At 38.4% G+C, this 22220-nt stretch overlaps 1 protein-coding gene and 1 non-coding gene across 7 annotated transcripts in view; both read right to left on the bottom strand.

Annotated features, from left to right (window-relative positions):
* LOC142435900 (thyrotropin-releasing hormone-degrading ectoenzyme-like) overlaps positions 1-22220 on the bottom strand; it is a 418631-nt gene that overhangs the window by 194251 nt on the left and 202160 nt on the right. The window lies entirely within an intron of this gene.
* On the bottom strand, positions 6779-6943 carry LOC142435906 (U1 spliceosomal RNA). Its single transcript, XR_012781662.1, has one exon. It is a non-coding gene; the product is annotated as a U1 spliceosomal RNA (small nuclear RNA).

The following is a 22220-nucleotide window of genomic DNA, read 5'->3' as shown; positions in this document are numbered from 1 at the left end:
TGCTTAAATTTGCTATTAAAATCCTCTTGTGAATTTTTCATTTCTGTTATGCTTTGCTGCTCCAAAATTTGTTTTGTTCCTATTTATAGTTTCTTTTAATTGAATTTTTATTTATTTGTTAACACACCAAACTAATGGTTTCATTTGCTCATGTGGTCCTTTAGCTTTTGATTTATAACAGTGAATTAAAGTCTTTGGTAATTCTAATGTATAAGCTCCTTAGGAACAAATACTATTAATTTATTCTGTGTATGACTACCACAAAAGAAGTCCTGGTGATGTAATGAGTTACAGTGGCACTGGGCTGCTCACCTCAGGTCAGCAGTCTGAAACTACCAGCCATTTCACACGATGAGGCTTTCTCCTCTATAAAAACTTATAGCCTCCAGTCTGGGGTCTTAAAGGCTTGAAGGTGAACAAGCGGCCATCTAGCTCAGAAGCAAATAAGCCCACATGGAAGAAGCACACCGGCCAGTGCGATCACGAGGTGCCAAAGGGACCAGGTATAAGGCATCATGCAAAAACAAAAAAAAAAAGATATAAGTGTGTGTATGTATGTGTATATGTATATATGTATATATATATCATATTAAATGAAGGGGGAAGTGCAGAGTGGAGACCCAAGGCCCAAGTGCCAACCAATGGAGATCCCCTCATAGAGGGGTTTAGGACAGGAGATGGGTTAATTAGGGTGTGAGGTAGTATCGATGAAGAACACAGCTTTCCCCCAGATCCTGGATGCTTCCTCCCCCCAACTACCATGATCCGAATTCTACCTTGCAGGGCTGGATAGGACAGAGGCTGTACACTGGTGCATGAGGGTTGGAGGTACAGGGAATCCAGGGTGGATGATACCTTCAGGACCAAGGGTGTGAGGGACGATGCTGGGAGAGTGGAGGGTGAGTGGGTTGGAAAGGGGGAACTGATTACAAGGATCCACATGTGACCTCTTCCCTGGGAGAGGGACAGCAGAGAAGGGGGGAAGGGAGACTCCGGATAGGGCAAGATATGACAAAATAACGATGTATAAATTACCAAGTGCATATGAGGGAGGGGGGACTGGGGAGGGAGGGGGAAAAAAAAAGGACCTGATGCAAGGGGCTTAAGTGGAGAGCAAATGCCTTGAGAATGATTGGGGCAGGGAATGTATGGATGTGCTTTATACAATTGATGTATGTATATGTATGGATTGTGGTAAGAGTTGTATGAGTCCCTAATAATATGTAAAAGAAGAAAAGAGAAAAAAATGATTAGGGCAAAGACTGTACAGATGTGCTTTATACAATTGATGTATGTATATGTATGAACTGTGAAAAGAATTGTATAAGCCCCAATAAATTGTTAAAATAAAAAAAATTAAAAAAATAAAACTTATAGCCTCAGAACTCAAAGGGCCAAGTCTACTCTGTAGGATAGGGTCTCTATGAGTTGGAATTCACACAATGACACTAAGAGATAACTCACATTTCCTTGTCTTTTTGCATGCTTCAGAGTATTCTTGCTTAAAACACGGCATTTTGAATACTATTCATTGAAAACTAGAATTCCATGAAAATAAGGTCTATTTCTACAAAAAGAGGGATCAGAGTACCACGCAGGGAATGTGAGCTACTGAATTCAACAATAGTTGAACCAGGGAGTGTTGGAGAAGGGTGTGTCAAGGTCAAACAAAATGTCACAAAACATCCCTTTCATTTTTAAGTTGCTATTTTTTGTTAATTCCGTGTTGTCTTAATTGCTGTAAACCTTTGTTTCTCAAAGTTATGACAAAGTTGAATCTGATCGTTTGAATGTCGTGTGTTCTATTTCTGTGTAAGGCCAGGCTCCTGTGTTTTCCAACCCCAGTCTTGAATTTCTGTTTGAACTGTTTATACTGTTATCAACAGGAAATGTAGAAAGTACAGTCATCCCAACCAAAAACATGTCCGTTTCAAGTAACCAGGACAAAAGAAGCCTTGAAATAGTTTTAAAATAGCTAGAGTCTTGCTCTCATATTTCTAAAACTTCTACCAACATTTGAAAAGCAGTAAGCAATTGTTATTATTATTCAATAGGATTTTAGAATAATTTATTTGAATATATATAAATAAATTCAGAAGTTAAAAAGTAATAATATGCATGACATTTTTGCTCAAGAATATACTGAGATTCAAGTGTGCAAACCACATTGAAATGACTAGAAATACTATGTTTTTGAATATTGAAAGGAAAATTATACACATAAATATGTTGAAGAAGCATCATAGACAATCCAAACAGGGAGGTAAGTTTGTTTGTTTGTTTTTATGTGAACATTTTCCCTTACATAACAAGAAGCCAGAAAACTGTGATAGTCTTAAACTTAAGGAAAGTGGGATATAATGAATATGTGGTTGGTGGAACTCAGAGTCTATTGAGAATTAAAGAGAAACTGCCTTGAAATGGCAAAAAAATAACATGGCTAAAACACTGATTCTTGAAAATGAGAAAATATCCCTTAACCATGACAACATTATGAGTTGGAGATTTTCACCAAATATATACTGTTCTTCAAAAGGTAAATTGAATAAAACTATATTCTCCTTTTGCATCCAAGATCTCAACTTTAATCTGCCTGGATGTAAGAGTATGTTCACCACTAAACCTGCAAACATCAAATTGCTTTATGTAAATTCTTGCTGTACCCATTTCCAAACTAACAGATTTTCCCCCAATTCTTCATTCAACCAAACACCCAATTTCCTACCAATATAGTTGTTGTCCTGAAATCCTTTTTCATCATAACTGATAAAGATTTGTTTTAGGAACAAAAGGTTGCTGTGAGGTCCCATCAAGCCGGTCGGACTAATCGGCACATTGGTACAACAGAAAGACACGTCGCCCAACCAGCATGATCATCACGATTGTTAGGTTTCAACCCATTGTTACAGTCACCGTGTCAACCAGTCTCGTCGAGTCTTTTTCTTTCTTTCTTTCTTTTTTTTTTTTTTGCTGTCCCTCTAGCATATCAGGAATGTTGTCCTCTTCCAGGGACTTTTCTTTCCTGATAACATGTCTAAAGCACCGAAGACGAGGTCTCACCATCCTTGCTTCTATGAGAATTCTGGCTGTACTTCTTATGAGACAGATGCGTTACTCACTTGGCAATCCATTGTACTTTCAATATTCTTCGCCAGCTCCAGAATTCAAGTGCATTCCTTATTCAAAGTCCAGCCTTCTCAGGTATATGAAGCAACTGAAAAATCATGGCTTAGGTCAGGCACAACACTTTTAAGAACTCTCATGTAACAGATGTTCCCGATGCAATCGGTTCTTTGATTTCTTGACTGCTGCTTCAATAAACATTGATTTTAGATGTAAGCAAGATACAATTCTTAACAACTTCCATCTTTTCTCTATTTATCCTGATGTTACCTATGGGCCCAGTTGTGAGGATTTTTGTTTTCTTGACATTAAGTCAGACTCCTTTTTCTGAACAAGGCTGTAATCCTTGATCTTCATCAGTGAGCGCTTCAGTCTTCCTCACTTTCAGCAAGCAAGGTTATATCACTCACTTATCAAAGATGGTTAATAAACCTTCCACCATTCCTGATGCAACATTCTTCTTCATGTAGTCTCTCTTCTCTGATCACTTACCCAGCACACAGATTAAATAAGTACTGTGAAAGGACGTGGCCCTTTCGGGGCTTTGAACCATGAAATATTCCATTGTTCTATTCAAGCAGCTGCCTTTTTTATGACTTGGGATTAAATACATACAGCATATTATTCTACAGCTCAATCACTTCAAGTAGAATTGTACATTTGCTACCACGATCAGTTTCTCAACATTCTTCTCCTACATAGACTCCTTGACATCATCCCCCTTTCACCCCAGCACCATCCCTCTCCCTTCCTTTTGAGCCATGACTAGGTTCCGCATGAGCACAATGAAGTATTCTGCAATCTTCATTCTTATCAATCCTATCTCTGGTTGCCTATGATCCAAAAACTTGGTGCAAAGGTACTCACTCCCTAAAAATCACCAATTACTTATACAAATGCATACATACTTAGATAATAGACAAAAACTAGTGTGGCATGTCAAGATTCCATTGTATAAAGGTAAAAAAATACATCTCTAAATTTTAATAGTTATCCCAACGTATACTAAACTGAATCATTTTCTTATTTAGTTCATTATCTGATTACCTTTTAAATTATTTTACTCTATTATATCAGCCTTTAGATTCAAAAGAGTTCATATGTACAGAATTAAGTATCCAAAAATATTTTATCTCAATTTTTGAAGAAAATTCAAAATTATCAAAATATATTTTTCAAAACCAAGTATGTGCTCCTGTGACATTTTTTCTATTCCAACATTAAAATTAGTACATTATAGTACTACCAGATTCATAAGGTAATTTGTAAAAGTCGATGGCTTGCTGGTCTAATGATAAAAACCTCTTGATTGTAACAAATAGGTTGAATTTAGTACATCTATTGGAAGGTGGGTGATAAATTTGCGGAAAAACAAATAAATTCAAGGCAGGGAGATTTAAACAGCCTTTTAAGCACTCTTTCCCCGTGCACAGGAGCCTGCATGACACAGGTGGTTTGTGATTAGCCGGCAGTTCGAACCTGAAAAAATAATTCCAAATCAGAAAGGCCTGGAGATAGAATAGCCCAGAACACTCTCTGAAGATCGGCTGTCTTACACAGGGTCACCCATCAATAGCAATGTCCTTCCTATGAACTCAGGAGAGTCCTTTTTTCCATGACACCAGGATGCACACATTGTTTACTCATCCAAACAAAATGTCCCCAGGCCCCTCTTAGAGCAGAAGCTTTATTTCGCACTTGTGCTGAATATCTCACATGTGCTGACACCGCTGACAAGGACAAAGGCGTCGTATATTTTTCATTAAGAATCCATATGAGGAGATCTTCAAGGATGGGCTCACACAGGAGGTGGATGGGATTATTTACACCGATAGGACATCGCAGAGTTCAAGAACAATACTGAACACAGGCATGCACCTCAAACTTCACTGTGCTATCAAACTAAATTTGCCACCCTAGGATATCCCGGATAAGTACAATATGTAATGAAAGGGAACGCCAGCATAACTAATGCCCCAATCACTGCAATTAAGCCACAAAAGAAATGGAACAACTGAGAACCGCACATCATTTTATCACTCGTGTACATAACAGGCAAGGAAGAAGTAAAACAACTTGCCCAGGGCACGCACTTGATATTGAATAAACTTTTTAACTGTCATTGTTGGAATCACTCACACATGACATACCTGATTTCACACATGACATACCTGATTTTCTAGAAGCTAAGAGGATTATTTCACTACATGAGGGCCAAATAAGTCTACAAAAATCATAGAAACCCTTATGAAACAAACAAACCAACCAAACCTTCCACTTTCTAGGTCCATGTGCTTCTTAAGGCCGTGTTTCCTTCCTGCTCAGCACTTCTGAAGATTCCTGCACACTGCGATGCATGCCCTATCAAAAATGTAGTTTTGGTGTCCCCAAGGGATTCCAACTGTGTTTTCCTTTTCATGCTGAGTTTGGGTAATACCAAGAAATCTGAAGAGGCCAGATCGGGCATGGAAGGTTCCCAGTGAAATGACCAGAACACGGAGGGTAGGTGAGCAGAGTTGTTCCCGAAATTCCCCAGAGCAACTTTTTGGGTCGTTTTCACTTCAATGTAGTTTTGTTTTGAGTTTTCTTCAGACGTCTTCGTCTTGCATTCCTGTGATCATCCTGTTCTTTCTGAGAAACTCTCCATTGCAGATCTCTTTAAATCCAACAACCGTGCACCAGAATCATCTGAGCTGAGCTCTGTGCCTTACCCTTACCTGCTCCAGCAGATCCCCTCAGAAGTTACCTTGTGATTGGGCCTTTAAAATTTTTATTTTTTCAATAGTACCTTCATGAAACTATGGCAAGTATATACTAAGAGGATTTGTCTGTGTTCATTCACTGATCACAAAGACATGTTCAAACATGTTTTATTTAGAGTAAATCCATGTGTATATGAACCGGGACTCAAGTAGAAATGCCTTTTACTTTCCCCTTGTATTCGCAGGTTACTGGAAATGATTGCACAGATACGGTTTTCTCTAAGTTCCTTTCGTTTACTCTAACTTCGCAGAGTTCACAAAGAATCAAACACTCAGATTAAAATTTCATGAAACTACCTTCAGTACTTCTCAAGGAAATAAATTAGCTTCTTCACTAATTTCGTTGAAAAATAGATGACTTGTTTACTTGCTTCTCCAGAGAGATGGCAATCATAACCTCAACTTGGACTCTTGTATCTGCCAAAGTGTAATGGGGAGCCGGTAACAACTCTGGGCTTGGCAACATCTGGAAGTCAGTCAGTAAAGTAAACATTCCTCACAATCACCTGTCAGAAAACATATAGACAGCTTTCATCTCAGGTTTCTCAGTGTTTTCAATGTTTATCTCTGGAGAGTTTCAAGTTCAAAAGTATCATCCAGGGAAACAAAGTAACAAGTAACAAGTCATTTAACATGACGCAAACTCATAACAATGGCAGGTTATAAACAGAAAGAAACAGTCGACACTTTTATATCAAAACAAGCAGGCATAATCTTGGCAGAACTACCACAGCAAGACAATGTGGGATTTTCACTATTTAAATTCCGTAAGTTTTTCTATATGGAGAATAAGCTAAATTGGATTAAATCTGAAGTTCCAATATATGGGTAAAGGTGAAGAAAGCCAACCTTCACAGGAAAAAGATATGCCTAAGATTTATATATATATTCACAGCGGGAGAGCGCGGATGCGTCCCCCACCACCACAAATTATGCAGTCAGGTTTCCCACATTTGGGGAAATCACAGGGGTCAGCGCATCCGGCATGCAATGTATAAGCTTTCCCCTGGAAAAGCACCTTCCTGATCACAGTATCTCTCCTGCCAACACCTAAGATTGATGAGTAAAAATGCACAGTGGCGATGAGTAAGTACTTGGCACTCCACAGGCAACACCGAGGAGCCCCGGTGGTTCTACAGGGTAAGCAGTGGACTATGAACCATAGGCTGCCCCGAGGGAACGGCCGAGGCTCTCTGCCCTCCTACAACCATAGCGCCTCAGAAACCATGTCACTGTCACCATGCACTGGAATGGACTAGATGACAGTTGGTTAGGTTTTTAATTAGTTCTGTTTTTACATTTTAACTTTAGCTTGTTTGCAACAGCAAAATTTGCCTAATTTCCCTGGATTCTTCTTATATCAACCAAAACAAGAAAAATTACTTATTTCTATGTCTAGAAGAAATAAACCACCATTAGACATGAAGTAGAAACTTTCCATTTTAGAAAACTAGAGGCAATTTGACTTTGGTGTGCTTTAAAATAGATCAATATAAATTCAAACATGAAAAATTAAATTATTATTAGGTTCTATTTTTGAGGGGGGGAATAAGATGATGTTTTTTACTCATAGAAAATTATTTATATACCAGCAACATCATGACTTTAGCTATCAGCAATGTCAATGAAGAGAGGCATTAAAATGAGCTGATGAAAATATTTGATGAAAATATCAGGGCCATCCCACCATGAGACATGGCGTCTCTCACTGACCCATAGAGCTACAGGGGACAACACTGGAGACACAGGTGGGAACTGTACCCGATCTGACGCCACCACATGGTCAAAACACTAAGGGTGAGCAATGGAGCAGCAAAGGGAGCAAAGCAATGAAGGCCGTGAGGAATACCAAAACTAGACTTTGGGGCCAGGGCGTGGCACCCCATCAGACTCAACCGAAATCCTCTTGAGGTCAACAAACAGACCTGGAATTATTTATAGCCTTTTCTTTTTTGTTGTTGTTGCTTTGAGTTTTGTTATCTTTTTGGTTTGGTTTTACGCTTATCACTGTTTTTCCATGTCTAGCTAAATAAGATAGGCGGGATAAATGCTCTGAAGGAGAACACAATGGAACCAACACTCCCAGGGGATATGGGAGAAGGGGAGGCCAGGGAAAGGAAGGAGGGTGTCAACAAACCCAGGGACAAGGGAACAGCAAGTGATCTAAAACCTATGGTGAGTAGGGCCTAGGTTGCCTGGTGGGGCTTGATCCAAGGCAACGTATCAAGAGGAATTACTGAAAACCAAATGATGACCAAACATGAGAGGGGGATAAGAGGAAAGTAAAAGAAAAGAGAAGAAATAACTAGGAGGCAAAGGGCATTTATAGAGGTCTAAATACAGGCATTTACATATGTAAATATATTTTATATAATGACATGGAAATAGACCTATGTACATATACACGTATGTTAAGTATAAAGGGAGCAGACAGACATTGGACCTCTACTCAAGTACTCCTCTTCCTCAACCCAAGAACACTTTGTTCTAATAGCCCAGCATTCTGTGATGCTCACCTTTCCGGACAGGATTGCTGAAGACAAAATGGGTACATAAGCAAATGTGGTGAAGAAAGCTGATGGTGCCCAGCTATCAAAAGATATAGCTTCTGGGGTCTTAAAGGACTGAAGATAAACAAATGACAATTAGCTGAGAAGCAACAAAGCCTATATTGAAGAATCACATCAGCCTGTGTGATCATGAGGTGTTTATGGGATCAGGCATCAAGCATCAACAAAAAATTTTATCAATGTGAATGAAGGGGAGGGCAGAGTAGAGACCCAAAATCGATCTGTAGACAATTGGCCAACCCTCACAGAAGGGTCACAAGGAAGAGATGAGCCAGTCAGGGTTCAGAATAGCACTGATGAAACATACAACTTTCCTCTAGTTCTTTAATGCTTTTTCCCCCTCCCCACTATCATGACCCCAATTCTACCTTACAAATCCAGCTAGACCAGAACATGTACACTGGTACAGATAAGAGCTTGCAATACAGGGAATCCAGGACAGATAAATCCCTCAGGATCAATAATGAGAGTAGCAATATCAGGAGGGTTAGGAGAAGATGGGGGGAGAAAAAGGAAACTGATCACAATAATGGACATATAACCCCTCCTAAGGGGACAAACAACTTAAAAGTGGGTGAAGGGAGAAAGTGGTCAGTGTAAGACTGAAAAAAAAACATTATGAATTATCAAGGCTTCATGGGGCTTTGGGTGGAAGGGAAAAAGCTGATACCAAGGCTGAAGTAGAAAGAAAAAGTTTTGAAAATGATGATGGCAACATATGTCCAAATATGCTGGATACAATGGATGGAGATAAGAGCCATAAGAGACCCCAATAAAATGATTTTTTAATGAATATATTTGGTCCTGAGACAACAAAAAATATTTGTCCTTGCAGAAGTGGATAACTTTGGAAGATTTATGTCTTAAAGTAAATAAGATTAGAATTAGGAATAAAAATGTCATAAGGGAGAAAAATATGGGCCCATCAGATTCAGCATGTTGTTGCTAGGTGCCGTAAAGTTGGTTCCCACTCATGAAGACTCTATATACAAGCGACTCAACATTGCCTGCTCCAGTGCCATCCGCAAAACTGTTTTTAAAATTGAGCTCTTTGTTTCAGCCACTGAGTGAATCCAGCTCATTGAGGGCCTTTCTGGTTTTGCCACCCTTATATTTGATAACGTTTTGGATCTCTGTAATAATAATATCTGGACATTTAGTGGCAGTTTGCTGTTGTTTCCAAGACCGTCATGTCAGGTATGTGGGTTAATGCTCTCTGTAGTTCTAAACTGCCTGTCTGGCTTGGCGAAGGATTGGTGTATTTAGGTGCCATCGAGTAAGCTCTGACTCACAGAGACCTAACGTAGAGCACAATGAAACACAGTGTAGTCCTGCACCATGCTCATAATTTATTTCATGTTTGAGTCCATTATTGCAGTCGCTGGGTAAAGCCAGGAGCTTCCTCTTTTTTTGCCAATTATAATGTACTTTTTCATACACGAGTTTCTCCTAAGAGCACATCCAAAGCATCACTTCTAAGGAGCATGTAGACTGTACTTTTCCAAAAACAAATTTGGCAGTTCATGGTACTTTCCATATTTTTTGCTAACACCACAATTGATATGCATCAATTCTTCTTTGGTTTCCCTTATTCATTGTCCAACTTTCACATGCTTATGACATGATCGAAAATACTACGGCTGAGGTCAGGCACAACTCAGTAAGAGAAAGATCTAAGGTGTCGGGGATTTCATTTTTGCTTGGATCCAAAGTCAATGCTAATAGAAGTAGCAGTCAAAAATAACATGATCCATTTCATTATGCAAATTTGCATCACAGACCTATTTATAGTGTTACAGAGCAAAGATGCCACTTGGAAGATTAAAGTTGAACTGACACAAGCCATGATAGTTTCATATGCAGGTGAAAGTTGGACAAGGAATAAACAGATGTAAGAAAAACTAATGCACTGGATTATAGTATTAGTGAAGAATATTGAAGTCATCACAGACCACCAGAAGAACAAACTAATCTGTCATGGAAGAAGTATACCTAGAATGCTTCTTAGAAGAGAGGTTGGCAAGACTTTGTCTTATGTATCAAAAAACAAGATCTTTCCTGATTTAAATTATGCTTTAAACCCTTGTTCTATAAGAACAGCTTCCTCTTGATCGATGTTCAGGTAGTACAGAGAACAATGAAATTCCAAGTCTTCTCAAAGTTATCCTTAGTCTGTTATGATTCACATTGCTGACGTCTTTGCATCGTCCTTCTAGTATTCCCGGCTTCTAGCCAAGATCCGTCTCACGTGAGCAATAATATTCCCCATTCCACATAATCTTCTGAATCTAGCTCCAATTTCTGACAACAATCTGTCAATATATTGCTGTAATTATTAGTTAATCATCTTCAGCAAAATTTTACTTCCAAGTTATATCAATAATACGATCCTACGAGGGGGTATCCATAGAAACCGGGAACTGTGCTGAGTACAATGGAACTGGTAGCATGCATTCTTCCCGCTAGGTGAGCATCCAGCAACTCGCTCTGAGTTAGTGGACCCAGTAGCATCATCCCCTGGTAAGGTCTCTCTGGCCACAGTGAATTTTTTCTTTAAAAAGTTTTGCTTGAACCTTATTTTTTGTAATGGCCTATTTAAAAGAACAGCATGCAGCTGTGAAATTTTATTTCCTGCTTGGGAAAAAGGCTGCAGAAACTGTCATGATGTTGAACACAGCTTATAAGGGCAGCACTATGGGAAAAACTCAAGTGTGCTGACAGTTTTCTCATTTCAGAAAAGGAGACATATTGACTGATGACAAACCTCTTTGCGGACATCTGTCAACCTCCTGAATGGACAAAAATGTAGACTCCTAGTGACTTAGGAGTTTGCTCCACCAGGTAAAATTGTTAATCAAGCTTACTATTTAGAGGTTCTGAAAAGATTTCATAACAGTGTGTGATAAAAATGGCCTGATTTTTAGCAAATGAGGGACTATTTTGCCACCATGACAATGCATCTGCTCACGCAGCCATCTCAGGGAGCCAGGTTTTGGCCAAAAACAGCCTGCATCTCTTGCTGCCCCCCCCCCATGCACCTGACTCACCCGATTGCTCTTCTTTTCGATTACTTTTTGTTTCTGTGAATGCAAAAGGATGTGAAAGGACTGCAGTATTTTTCCCTCCCTCTCCCTCCCTATGACCCTTCATAAATTAGAAATTATTCTTGTCTTCATATCTTCCACCCATTGCTATCTCCTTCACCCTCGTTTCTGTTGTTCATCCTCCTAGGGGATAGGGGTGTTATGTGTCAATCACTGCGAGATTGGTTCCCCATTCCTTCCCTCCTCCGTGACATTCTTTTTTTAACTTTATTTATTTCTTTTCTTATTTATTTATAATCATTTTATTAGGGGCTCATACAACTGTTATCACAATCCATATACCCATCCATTGTATGAAGCACACTTGTACAATTGTTGCCATCGTTTTCAAAACATTTTCTTTCTATTTGAGTCTTTGGTATCAGCTTCTTATTTTCTCCTCTGTCCCCCACATTCTCTCCCTTATGAAATATTGATAATTTATAAATTATTATATTTATAATTTTATAAATTATTATGTTTTATAAATTATTATTATGTTTTCATGTCTTACACTAACCGATGTCCGCCTTCACCCACTTTTCTGTTGTCCATCCCCCTGGGAGGGTCTTTATGTAGATCATTGTGATCAGTTCCTCCTTTCTCATTCCCCCTCCTCCCAACCTGAACCTTACCCTTACTCTCAATATTGGTCCTGATAGGTTTATCTGTCCAGGATTCCCTGTGTTTCCAGCTCTTATCTGTATGCATGTACATGCTCCCATCTAGCCGGATTTGTAAGGTAGAATTGGAGTCATGATAGCAGGGAGAGGGGAGGAAGCATTAAAAAACTAGAGGAAAGTTGTGTGTTTCATTGGTGCTATACTGCACCCTGACAGTCTCATATCCTCCCCGCAACCCTTCTGTAAGGGGATGTCTGATTGCCTACAGATGGGCCTTGAGTCCCCAATCTGCACTACCTCACATTCACAATCTTATGACTTTTTTGTTCTGTTTTTTTCATGCCTGATGCCTGATCCCATCAACATCTCATGATCACACAGTCTGGTGTGTTTTTTCCAGGTGGGCTTTGTTGCTGCTCAGATAGATGGCCACTTGTTTATCTTCAAGCCTTTGAGACCCCAGGTGCTATATCTTTTGATAGCTGAGCACCATCAGATTTCTTTACCTCATTTGCTTATGCACCTGCTTTGTCTTCAGCAAGCACCCCCCACCTTCTCTTTACCCTCCTGTACTTCCAATTCTGTTCCTGAGGGGTTTATCTGACCTGGATTTTGTGTGTTGAAAACTCTTATCTGTACCGGTGTACATGCTCCGGTCCAGCCAGAGCTGAAAGGTAGGACTGGGGTAATAATTTAGTGGGAGGTGAGGAAGCATCAAAGAACCAGAGGAATGCTGTGTGTTTCATCAATGCTATGCTGCGCCCTGCCTTGGTTGGCTCGTCCCTTCCTTGTTCTGCTTGTGTGAGGGTTTGTCCTCTTCTCTACATATGGGTTTGAGTCTTCTCCTCTGAACCCCTGATACCAAGGGCTCAAATAGGAAGTAAATGGTTAGAAAATGATGATGGAAACATGTGCACAAATATGCTTGATACACTTGATGGATCAAGATGCTATAAGAGTCCCCGGTAAAATGATTTTAAATTATACTATAAACAAACAAACAAAAAGAAAAGGCAGCGATTTGATGACTGAGGAGAGGTGAAGAAAAAAATGAGGGAAGTGCTATCAGCCCTCCAAACAGATGAGTGTGAAAAATGTTTCCAAAGAAAGAATTAAAGATTTGATAAATGTATTAAGTGGAATGGAGTGTATTTTGAAGGTGTTAAGCTGGTTTTAAAAAAATTAATTACTTATATTGGAAAAAAGTTCTGTTTTTTGTGGGGTATCACCACATATATTTTGAGTATTACTTTTTTTGGATATGGATTTCTTCTAGTCAGTTAGCTAAAACACTGTGTTCCAGATTTCTTGGTATACAAGAGGGGCTGCTTTAAGTGCTTCATTTGCTTATCGGAACAATTCAACAGACATTTCATTAATGCCTAAGCCTTATTTTTCACTAATGCATTCATAACAGTCAGGACCCTTTTTGTAAGTGCCTTTGGTTTTTCCTCATATTCTAACTCTGGAAATGATTGAACATCATTCAATAATCTTTGGTATCGTGACTCCTGTATCTCTTTCACCATCTTTTGATCCTTTTTATATTTCAATACTTTGCCCATGAAATCCTTCAATAAAATAACCAGAGGCTTGGGGTTTCCCTTAGTTATTTCAGATTTAGATAAACTAAATGTGTTCTTTTTTGACTCTCTTACTTTAGGTGCGCATTTCATTATAAAACTTCACTATTTCTTCTTGAGCTGCCCTTTGACTTTTCTGTTCACCTTTTCATCACTTAACCCTTTTGTTTTCACTCTTCTATGCTAAAGAGAAAGTGTCAGAGTCCCTTCTGACATTCACTTTGAACTTTTCTTCCTTGTGTTTTTTTTTTTTATGACTTTGTGCTTTCTTTGTGTATGACGCTCTGGAGGCCCCTCTGTACAGCGCATCAAATCCTCAGTGATAAGGATCCGAGTGAGTCAAGTCTATTCTCGAGGCCTTCTCAAATTTCAGGTGGGACCTACCGAAGACTGTACTTTGACTCTTGTGGAATTATTTTAAATTTCCTCCATTTAACGCTGTATTTAATCTGTGAATAAATGATGATCTCTTTCACACCCAGCTCTTGGCCTAACTTTGTCTGGTAATCTTGGGCTTCTCCGTTATCTCTTACAATTGATTTAAGCAATTTGATTCCTGTATCTTCCATGTGCATGTGGAGGACCCTGTTCACACTTGTCTATTTTGCTGCAAAGGCGGTCTTTTCCATAGAGAAATCCTTAAACGTCCATAATCTGATCATATCATCTCCAGCTTCGTTTCTACCACAAGTGCTGTATTTCCTCCTCCTCTTTGTTTCCAACTTTCAAAATCTCACAATCAATCATGATCAATGCATCTTGATTGCATGTTTGATAAATCTGAGACTGGTCGGTTGGGAGAATCCTTGAGTTTCCTTATCACTTGCTTTAGTGGATAGGAACCCTGGTGACAAAGTGTTTACACATCGGACTGCGGACCATGAGATCAGCCATTCACAAGCACCAGCCACTACCTGGGAGAAAGCCCGTGCGTGCTACTGCTGGAAAGAGTGATAGCAATCGTCTCAGCAACCTACAGGGGGCGATGCTATGCAACCTAATGGCAGTAATTTGGGTTGAGCTGAGCTTTAGTGGTTGGTGTTCCACTTTCAAGATAAATCTCGAAATGTTGTCTTTGATGATGAATGTGGCACAATTTCTCTTGAATCTGTCATTTTTAGCATAGTAAGCTGTACGATTTCCTGATTCAAAATGGCCAACGCCAGTCCAATGCCACTCACTAATGCCTAGGATACCAACCTTTATTTCTTTCATTTTATTTTTGATGACTTCCAAGAGTTATACTTTGTATGTTTAATATTCCCATAAAAGTAGGTTTTACAGATGTTTATTCTCATTTTGAATTATGCACATCAGCAAATCCCATCGTTATGGTGAATTCCAGTGTGAGTAAGCAGCTCTTGCTCAGTCACAGGTTGAGTGCTTTTGACCTGAGGAGCTCATCTCTGGCACTGTATCTGTCAGTAGGCGGTGCTATTCATCAAGTTTTCAGCGGCTAATTCCTCTTCCTTTGTCATGGTCGGCTCTGAGTTGAGAAGCTCCTCTGAAATCTGTTCACCCTGAGCACCCATTCTGGTTTCTGAAATACCAGTCGGCCCTCACACTCCCGCCACCACCGTGTTATGAGAAGCTGATAGTGGTTGTCAGAGATCATCAGATAGGGAGAGCCACTGTGTAATTGAGGGAAGGAATAGAGATAAGCCAGGCAAATTTTAATCTTAATTACATTTCAGGAAAAGTGGAAAGAGGTCAAAATAAAGTGCTTTAGTTCCCCTTGCTAAGATCTTCTAAAGCTATCCTTTCAGAATAAGTGGTATTGGTAATTATACACCATCCATTTCTGGTCTCAGGGTTGTGGGAAAAAAGAAAGAACTATTTTTTAAATTAATATGGGTATTGAAGAAAGTATGATATGCTTCATATGAAATATCATAGAGATATACTGACTTTCTTTTTCATGGTAAATACTGTATAAACTTTTTTAATAAGCTGAGCTTTTCAGCACATTTTTTATGCAGTTTTTATGGTAGAATCAGGTGCCTCAGCTGATATTCGGGTTGGCTAATACTCAAGTATATATGGCACCTTTTATTTTATTTTTTTTATATGGCACCTTTAAAAAATGTATATCACAATTCACTGCTGTGAGGGCAACTCTAACTGAAACAGAAATTAAATTTGCATTACAACATTTATACCTCTGGGGATTTCATGGGTACAATTATTAGAATTCAACTAAGCTCCACTTACCTCTATAAGGAACTGACTGACCCAAGTGATAATTTAGTGCTAAAGATCTATGGTCTGTTATAAAAAGTCTAAGTAAACAGATCCATGCATGTATTTATGATTACAAAAGCTCTATTATAAAATAAATTAATGCATCTGCTTTACGATATCTGTAATATGGTCTATAAATAGAGAAAAGAAACAAAAGTTAAGAAGTCTACTGCAGAAAGTAAGACCCGGCCAACCCAATGCCCACACAAAAGAGCACCTGCAGGCTCAGCTGCCCAGCAAGAAAGTCACTGGCCATCCTTACGAGCTGGCAAAGTATGTCCCTGTCACTCCTGTGGCCAGGCAATAAATCCCAGCCCTATCACTAGGCAAGGTAGAACTTAGACTTCCCAACATTGTCCACAAAGGCCTGGACATCCTTTGTCCCTCGGAAGAATGGCCTTGATTGTCCTTGTGACATGACAAGGAAGGCTATGTGCATCCCCACACCCAGGTAAGAGAGGCCCTGGCTTATCACAGCTCTGTCAAAGAAGCCCCCACTGTCCCCATGGCCTGCAAGACAAACCAAATACTCTAACACGACGCAGCGGCAACGCAAAATTACAGCTGCACCATGGTGCTGTCAAAATAGTATCAATCATGGGACACACACACACACACACACACACAAAACTGAACAATTAGAAGAAGAAGAAAAACAGGAAGAAACAAATGAAAAGCACACAGAGATAAAGGAATATTTGGAATAAAGAGCCCTGAAACTACCAGCAATAAAATTCTGAAGAATGATCAGGTACTTTCAAAGGATAGGAAAATGCTCAAGAGAACACTGCAATGAATAGCAGAACTAGAAATTCTACACCAGAGATAATTCCAGAAGATAAGTTATAAGATAACAGAATTAGACATAATTGCAAAAGGACAGAGAAATAGAATCAAATACATGGAAACCAAATTAGTATGTTTGCAGATATTCTCCCAAGTACAACTAACAGGAGAAACAATTAACAAAAAGAGCAGAGGACCTATAATTATAAGATAAGATGTCTCAGCAAAAACTATAGAGGCAAGAAGTCTATGGATTTACCACTAGAAAATCCTGAAAGGAGAAAACTGCCATGCAAGATTATTATATCGAGTAAAACTAACCCTCAAATATGAGGGAGAAATAAGGGTATTCTCAGACAAGAAAATATTTAAGGAATATGTTAAAATAAGACCAGCATTACAAAAAAAACATTAAAGGAAACATGATGGAGAGAGAATTAACGACATTCAATGAAACTGAGAGAATATAAAAATAAAACCTCAAGACCAACAAACTAAAATAATTTTTCAAAACACCATAAAAGTATAGGAAGAACAAAGAAATCAGTAAACTACACAGTCACACAATACCACTGAATGTCAATGGATTAAGTAGCAGTTGTTCCATCAATATGCTTCCTATAAGAAACATATCTTAGAAACAAAGATAAAATAGACTAGACAGTATAATGCAGAGAAAATTTTACCTGGTTATGGCAAAAGAATGAGTGGAAATATTAATTTTTGATAAAACAAATCTTCATGTTAAAAAAATAAAATTATTAAAGACAAAAAATGACATTTAGTAATTATAGGAACAGTAGAACAGGAAGACATAACTCTAATAAACATATTATGCACACAGGAAAAGACCCCTAAAATATATTAACCAAAATCTTTCAGAGTTAAAGAAAGTAATAGAAAATAAAACAATAATAATGGGAGATCTCAATGCAGCACAATCAAAGAGAGACAGACCATCAGTAAAGAAATGCAATAGAGAAATAAATAAAACAACTAACCAACTTGGCTTCCTAGACATATACAGTGCACTCCAACAAGGATTATCACAGTATCTATACATTCTTTTCAAGTGCACAAAGAACTTTCATTAGAAGAGACCATATGATAGGCCACAAATCAGGACTTAATACATTTAAAAATATTAAGATTATACATTCCATTTTCTCAGAACTCAACACTATAAAACTAGAAATCAACAATAGAAAGAACATGGGCAAAAAGTCAAATGCATGGAAATTTAACACAGTATTCAAAACAGCCTGTCACTGGTACAGTGATAAATACATAGACCAATGGAACAGAATATAAAACCCCGTAATATATTCACCCACCTACAAATAACCAATCTTTGACAAGATCCAAAGACCTTCAGAGGGGAAAGAGATCGTCTCTTTAACAACAGGTGCTGCCAAAATTGATCTATATTTGTAGAAGAATGAAAAAAGGATCTATATTGCTCCTCATGTACAAAATTGAATATAAGAGGGATGAAACACCCACATAAAATCCAATCATTATAAAAGTCATAAATGAAAATTTAAGCACAAATGTAAGGGCCCTCTTTCAGTGTACAGACTTACTATGAAATATAATAAAGGAAGCACATGGTAAAAACAAAATAAATGAGTGGGACCAACTAAAAGTAAGTTATGTGCATCAAAGGGGTTTATCAAAAGATTAAAAAGAGAAGCAATCAACAGGGATAAAAAGCTTTGGAAACAAGACAATAAACAAGGAACTAAACTCTAATATCTATAGAAAACTGCAGTACTTCAACAAGAAAAAAATGATCCAATTAAAAGTGGCAAAATAATATGTTCCTAACTGGATACTTTGGAACTGTGTTTTATCTAGCCCCTGGTGACTCAGGCCACAGACAACTGTTCTACATAGAACTGTGCCTTCAGACTCGAGGAAAGAAGGAAGTGGGGGTTAATAAACCCAGGAAAAAGGGAACAACAAGTGATCTAAAATCGATGACAAGGAGGGTGTAGGATGCCTGTAGGGCTTGATCAAGGACAATGTGACTGAGGGGAATTACTGAAACCTGAATGAGGGCCGAACATGATAGTGGGACAAGAGGAAAGTAAAAGGATATAGATGAAAGAACTAGGAGGCAAAGGGCATTAATAGAGGTATAAATACAGGCGTGTACATATGTAAATATATTTATATATAACAATAGGGAAATAGATCTATGCACATATATTTATATGTTAAGTATCAAGGTAGCAGACAGACATTGGGTCTCTACTCAAGTACTCCCTCAACGCAAGAATGTTTTGTTCTAATAACCTGGCATTCCATGATGCTTACTTTCCCGACACAATCTCTGAAGACAAAATGGGTGCGTAGCAAATGAGGCAAAGCAAGCTGATGGTGCCCAGCTATCAAAAGATAAAACTCCTGGGGCCTTAAAAACTTGAAGACAAACAAGCAACCATCTAACTGAGAAGCAACAAAGTCCACAGAGAAGACGCACACCAGCCTGCAGCCTGTGTGATCATGAGGTGTTGATGGGATTAGGTATTGGACATCAAAGACTCAGAACAAAAAATCTCATCAATGTGAATGAGGGAGAATGCAAAGTGGACACCCAAAACCCATCTGTAGACAATTGAACATCCCTTACAGAAGGATCACAGGAAGAGACGAGCCAGTCAGGGTGCAGTATAGCACTGCTGAACCATACAACTTTCCTCTAGTTCTTAAATGCTCCCTCCTTCCCCGACTATCATGATCCCAATTCTGCCTTACAAATGATTTTTAAAAAGGAAGAAAACATCAAAAAATAAGTAAATAAAGGTGCACAACATCCTTCATAGATCACTCTATAGAGTCTAGAAGGATCTGATTTAGAAAACACACTAAAGGAACTTGCTGTTACCTTGCACTCATCTGTAGCAGATTTAAGGAACTAAAACACTCCCGTGGACTTAGGCTGGAAAGGCTCAGCGTGAGAAAAAGCAGATGATTGCTACGTGTCCAGGTTTGGGATGTGACGGCCATTGGACTTCGGTTCAGATCTCTTACTTTAAGGGTGCCCGATGGATGATGGCTCAAGACTACATGTGTTTATAATGTTCATGCTCTCTTTGCTCTTTTACGGCATGTGTAAATCTAGCAGGCATGACTCTGCCTTTGTCAATCAGGGTTACAGTTTTCCATGATCTCCAATCCTCGCTGTTTGTGTAAACAATGTCCAGTCATTGACGTTTTTAATCTGTCCAGGGAATAACTCATGTATTTTGGTCTAAAAAGCTAACCTTCACATGCATAATTTCCTTTTTTCAATAGGGGTGTGAATGTTATCCCACTGGATAAATTAATGATAATATCAATAGATTGATCATATGTCTCATGGGGATGATTTATAATGCTCTCCAATAAAATGATACTGATGTTTCTAAAGTGAACCAGAGACATATATAAACCACAGATATATGAATGAGTTCTGAGTTTACACCTAATTATAGCCCTACCCTAAGAATAATTAATTCATTAAAAATTATGTATTTATTTTTAAATTAAATTAATCATTTTATTGGGGGGGCTCTTCCAAATCTTTAACAATCCATTATTCATTAATATTGAGTACACTTGTACATATATTTACATCAATATTTCCAAAACAATTTCTACTTGAGGCCTTGGTATCAGCTCTCTCCTCTCCCCACCCTCCCTCATGAGAACAATTCTTTCTTCTATCATGGTTCTACTTGATTATTGTCCTCAGGGAGAGTTCACTGAAAATATGGGGACAATCCATTACAAAGTGTGGTGAAGAATTCAGATAGTACACAGCTATCTAAAAGAACTGTTTCTGGGGTCTTTTAATCTTAAAATAAGCAGCCATCTGAGAGAGGCTTGTCAATAATCAAATCCAAATCCAGAGGTGGAACAGTATGAGAGCGTACACTTTGAGCATCTACATACTTTGCTGAGGTTACGGATGACAGTGAAAGCCTAAAATGCATTTGCATGTGGATTAAACCTCTGGAGAATCCTCTCTGACCACATACTAGGGAGAGAAATAGTCTTGCTCTTCAAGACAGAGTACATTGTAGCTTATGACGGATATGGCTATCATGTCATCTCTTTGTAGACCCATTTAAAGTTGTTCCAAATTTTAATATTTTCTAATTGAAGTTTTTCTCTGGTTTATTTTGTTGTTATTTTTGTTTACTTTTTTTGTTGTTTTCTGTAAATTAAATCCAGGGTAAGCAAATCTATACAGACACAAACTGCCTCAGGAGTTTCGTAAGGACACGCTGGGAAACTTGGAGGGGAAACAAGGAGCTAACAACAATGAGCACAAGGAAGAAGGAAAGGTTTCAAAATGGACTGTGGCAATGATGTCACAGCTGTTTTTAATATGACTGAACTTTGAATTGAATAATATATAACTTACACATCAGTGAAACTGCTAACAGTAGGCTAAGGATATGAATAAACAGTTAACCAAAAATGATATCCAAATGGCTACAAAACATGAGACAAATGTTAACAATAATTACCCATCCAAGAGAAGCAAGTCAAAATAAAGATTGACAACACAGTGCAATTAAAAACGAAACAGAAAACAGCAAATGCTGCAGAAGGTGCAGTGAGACTGCAATCTCACACGCTGCCGGCCGGTCTATTCATAACCACCGTGGAAAGCAAAAGGCACCACCTCAAAGAACTGGGAATATAAATTCCATCTAATACAGCAAAGTGTCTGCTGGGGAGATAAGAGCCATAATATAAACAAACATATGCACTTTCGTGGTTATCTCAATACTGTTCAAAATAACAAGAAGTTGGAAACTACTCAAATTCCCATGAGAGGAAACAGATAAAGAAACATTTGTGCAGTGGAATACTATTCATCACTAAAAACCATGATGAAAACATGAAACATAAGACAGATGGACCTGGAGAACATTATGCTGAGCAAAGTTCATCAATCAAATAAGGACAAATAACATAGCAGACCACTTCTATAAAGATAAAAGTCAAGGGCAAGATTTGTATATCAAAGGGATCAGACCTTGGAGGTTCCCTAGGGAGAGAGGGTGGGAAGAGAAAGCTTGGAATTTCAATAATGACAGGTAATGGATTCTGTGAAAGGGAGGATGGGCGTCCATAAGAAGGAAAGAGAAATTGGGGGGCTGTGCTAAGGAGTAGTTTGAACTGTTGAATGCAGTTGATGGTATGAATTATAATTCCCTGGTTGAAGGTATGAAATATAATTCCCTGACCTAATTCACAATTGAAAACATTTCACACACACACACACACACACACACACACACATATCTATTAAAAGGTACAGATACAACTGCCAGTGTTTTAATCCTGAGTTCGGAAGTTGTTAATTTTGTTATGTTATTTAAATTATTGTCTTAGTTTTTCATCTATACAATGTGGATGGAAACCGTGTCTAAAGTATTTAGTTGTCATG

This window comes from Tenrec ecaudatus (assembly GCF_050624435.1).
Source record: "Tenrec ecaudatus isolate mTenEca1 chromosome 7 unlocalized genomic scaffold, mTenEca1.hap1 SUPER_7_unloc_1, whole genome shotgun sequence".
NCBI classification, from domain to species: Eukaryota; Metazoa; Chordata; class Mammalia; order Afrosoricida; family Tenrecidae; genus Tenrec; species Tenrec ecaudatus.
This window is presented reverse-complemented; position numbering and strand designations above follow the sequence as displayed.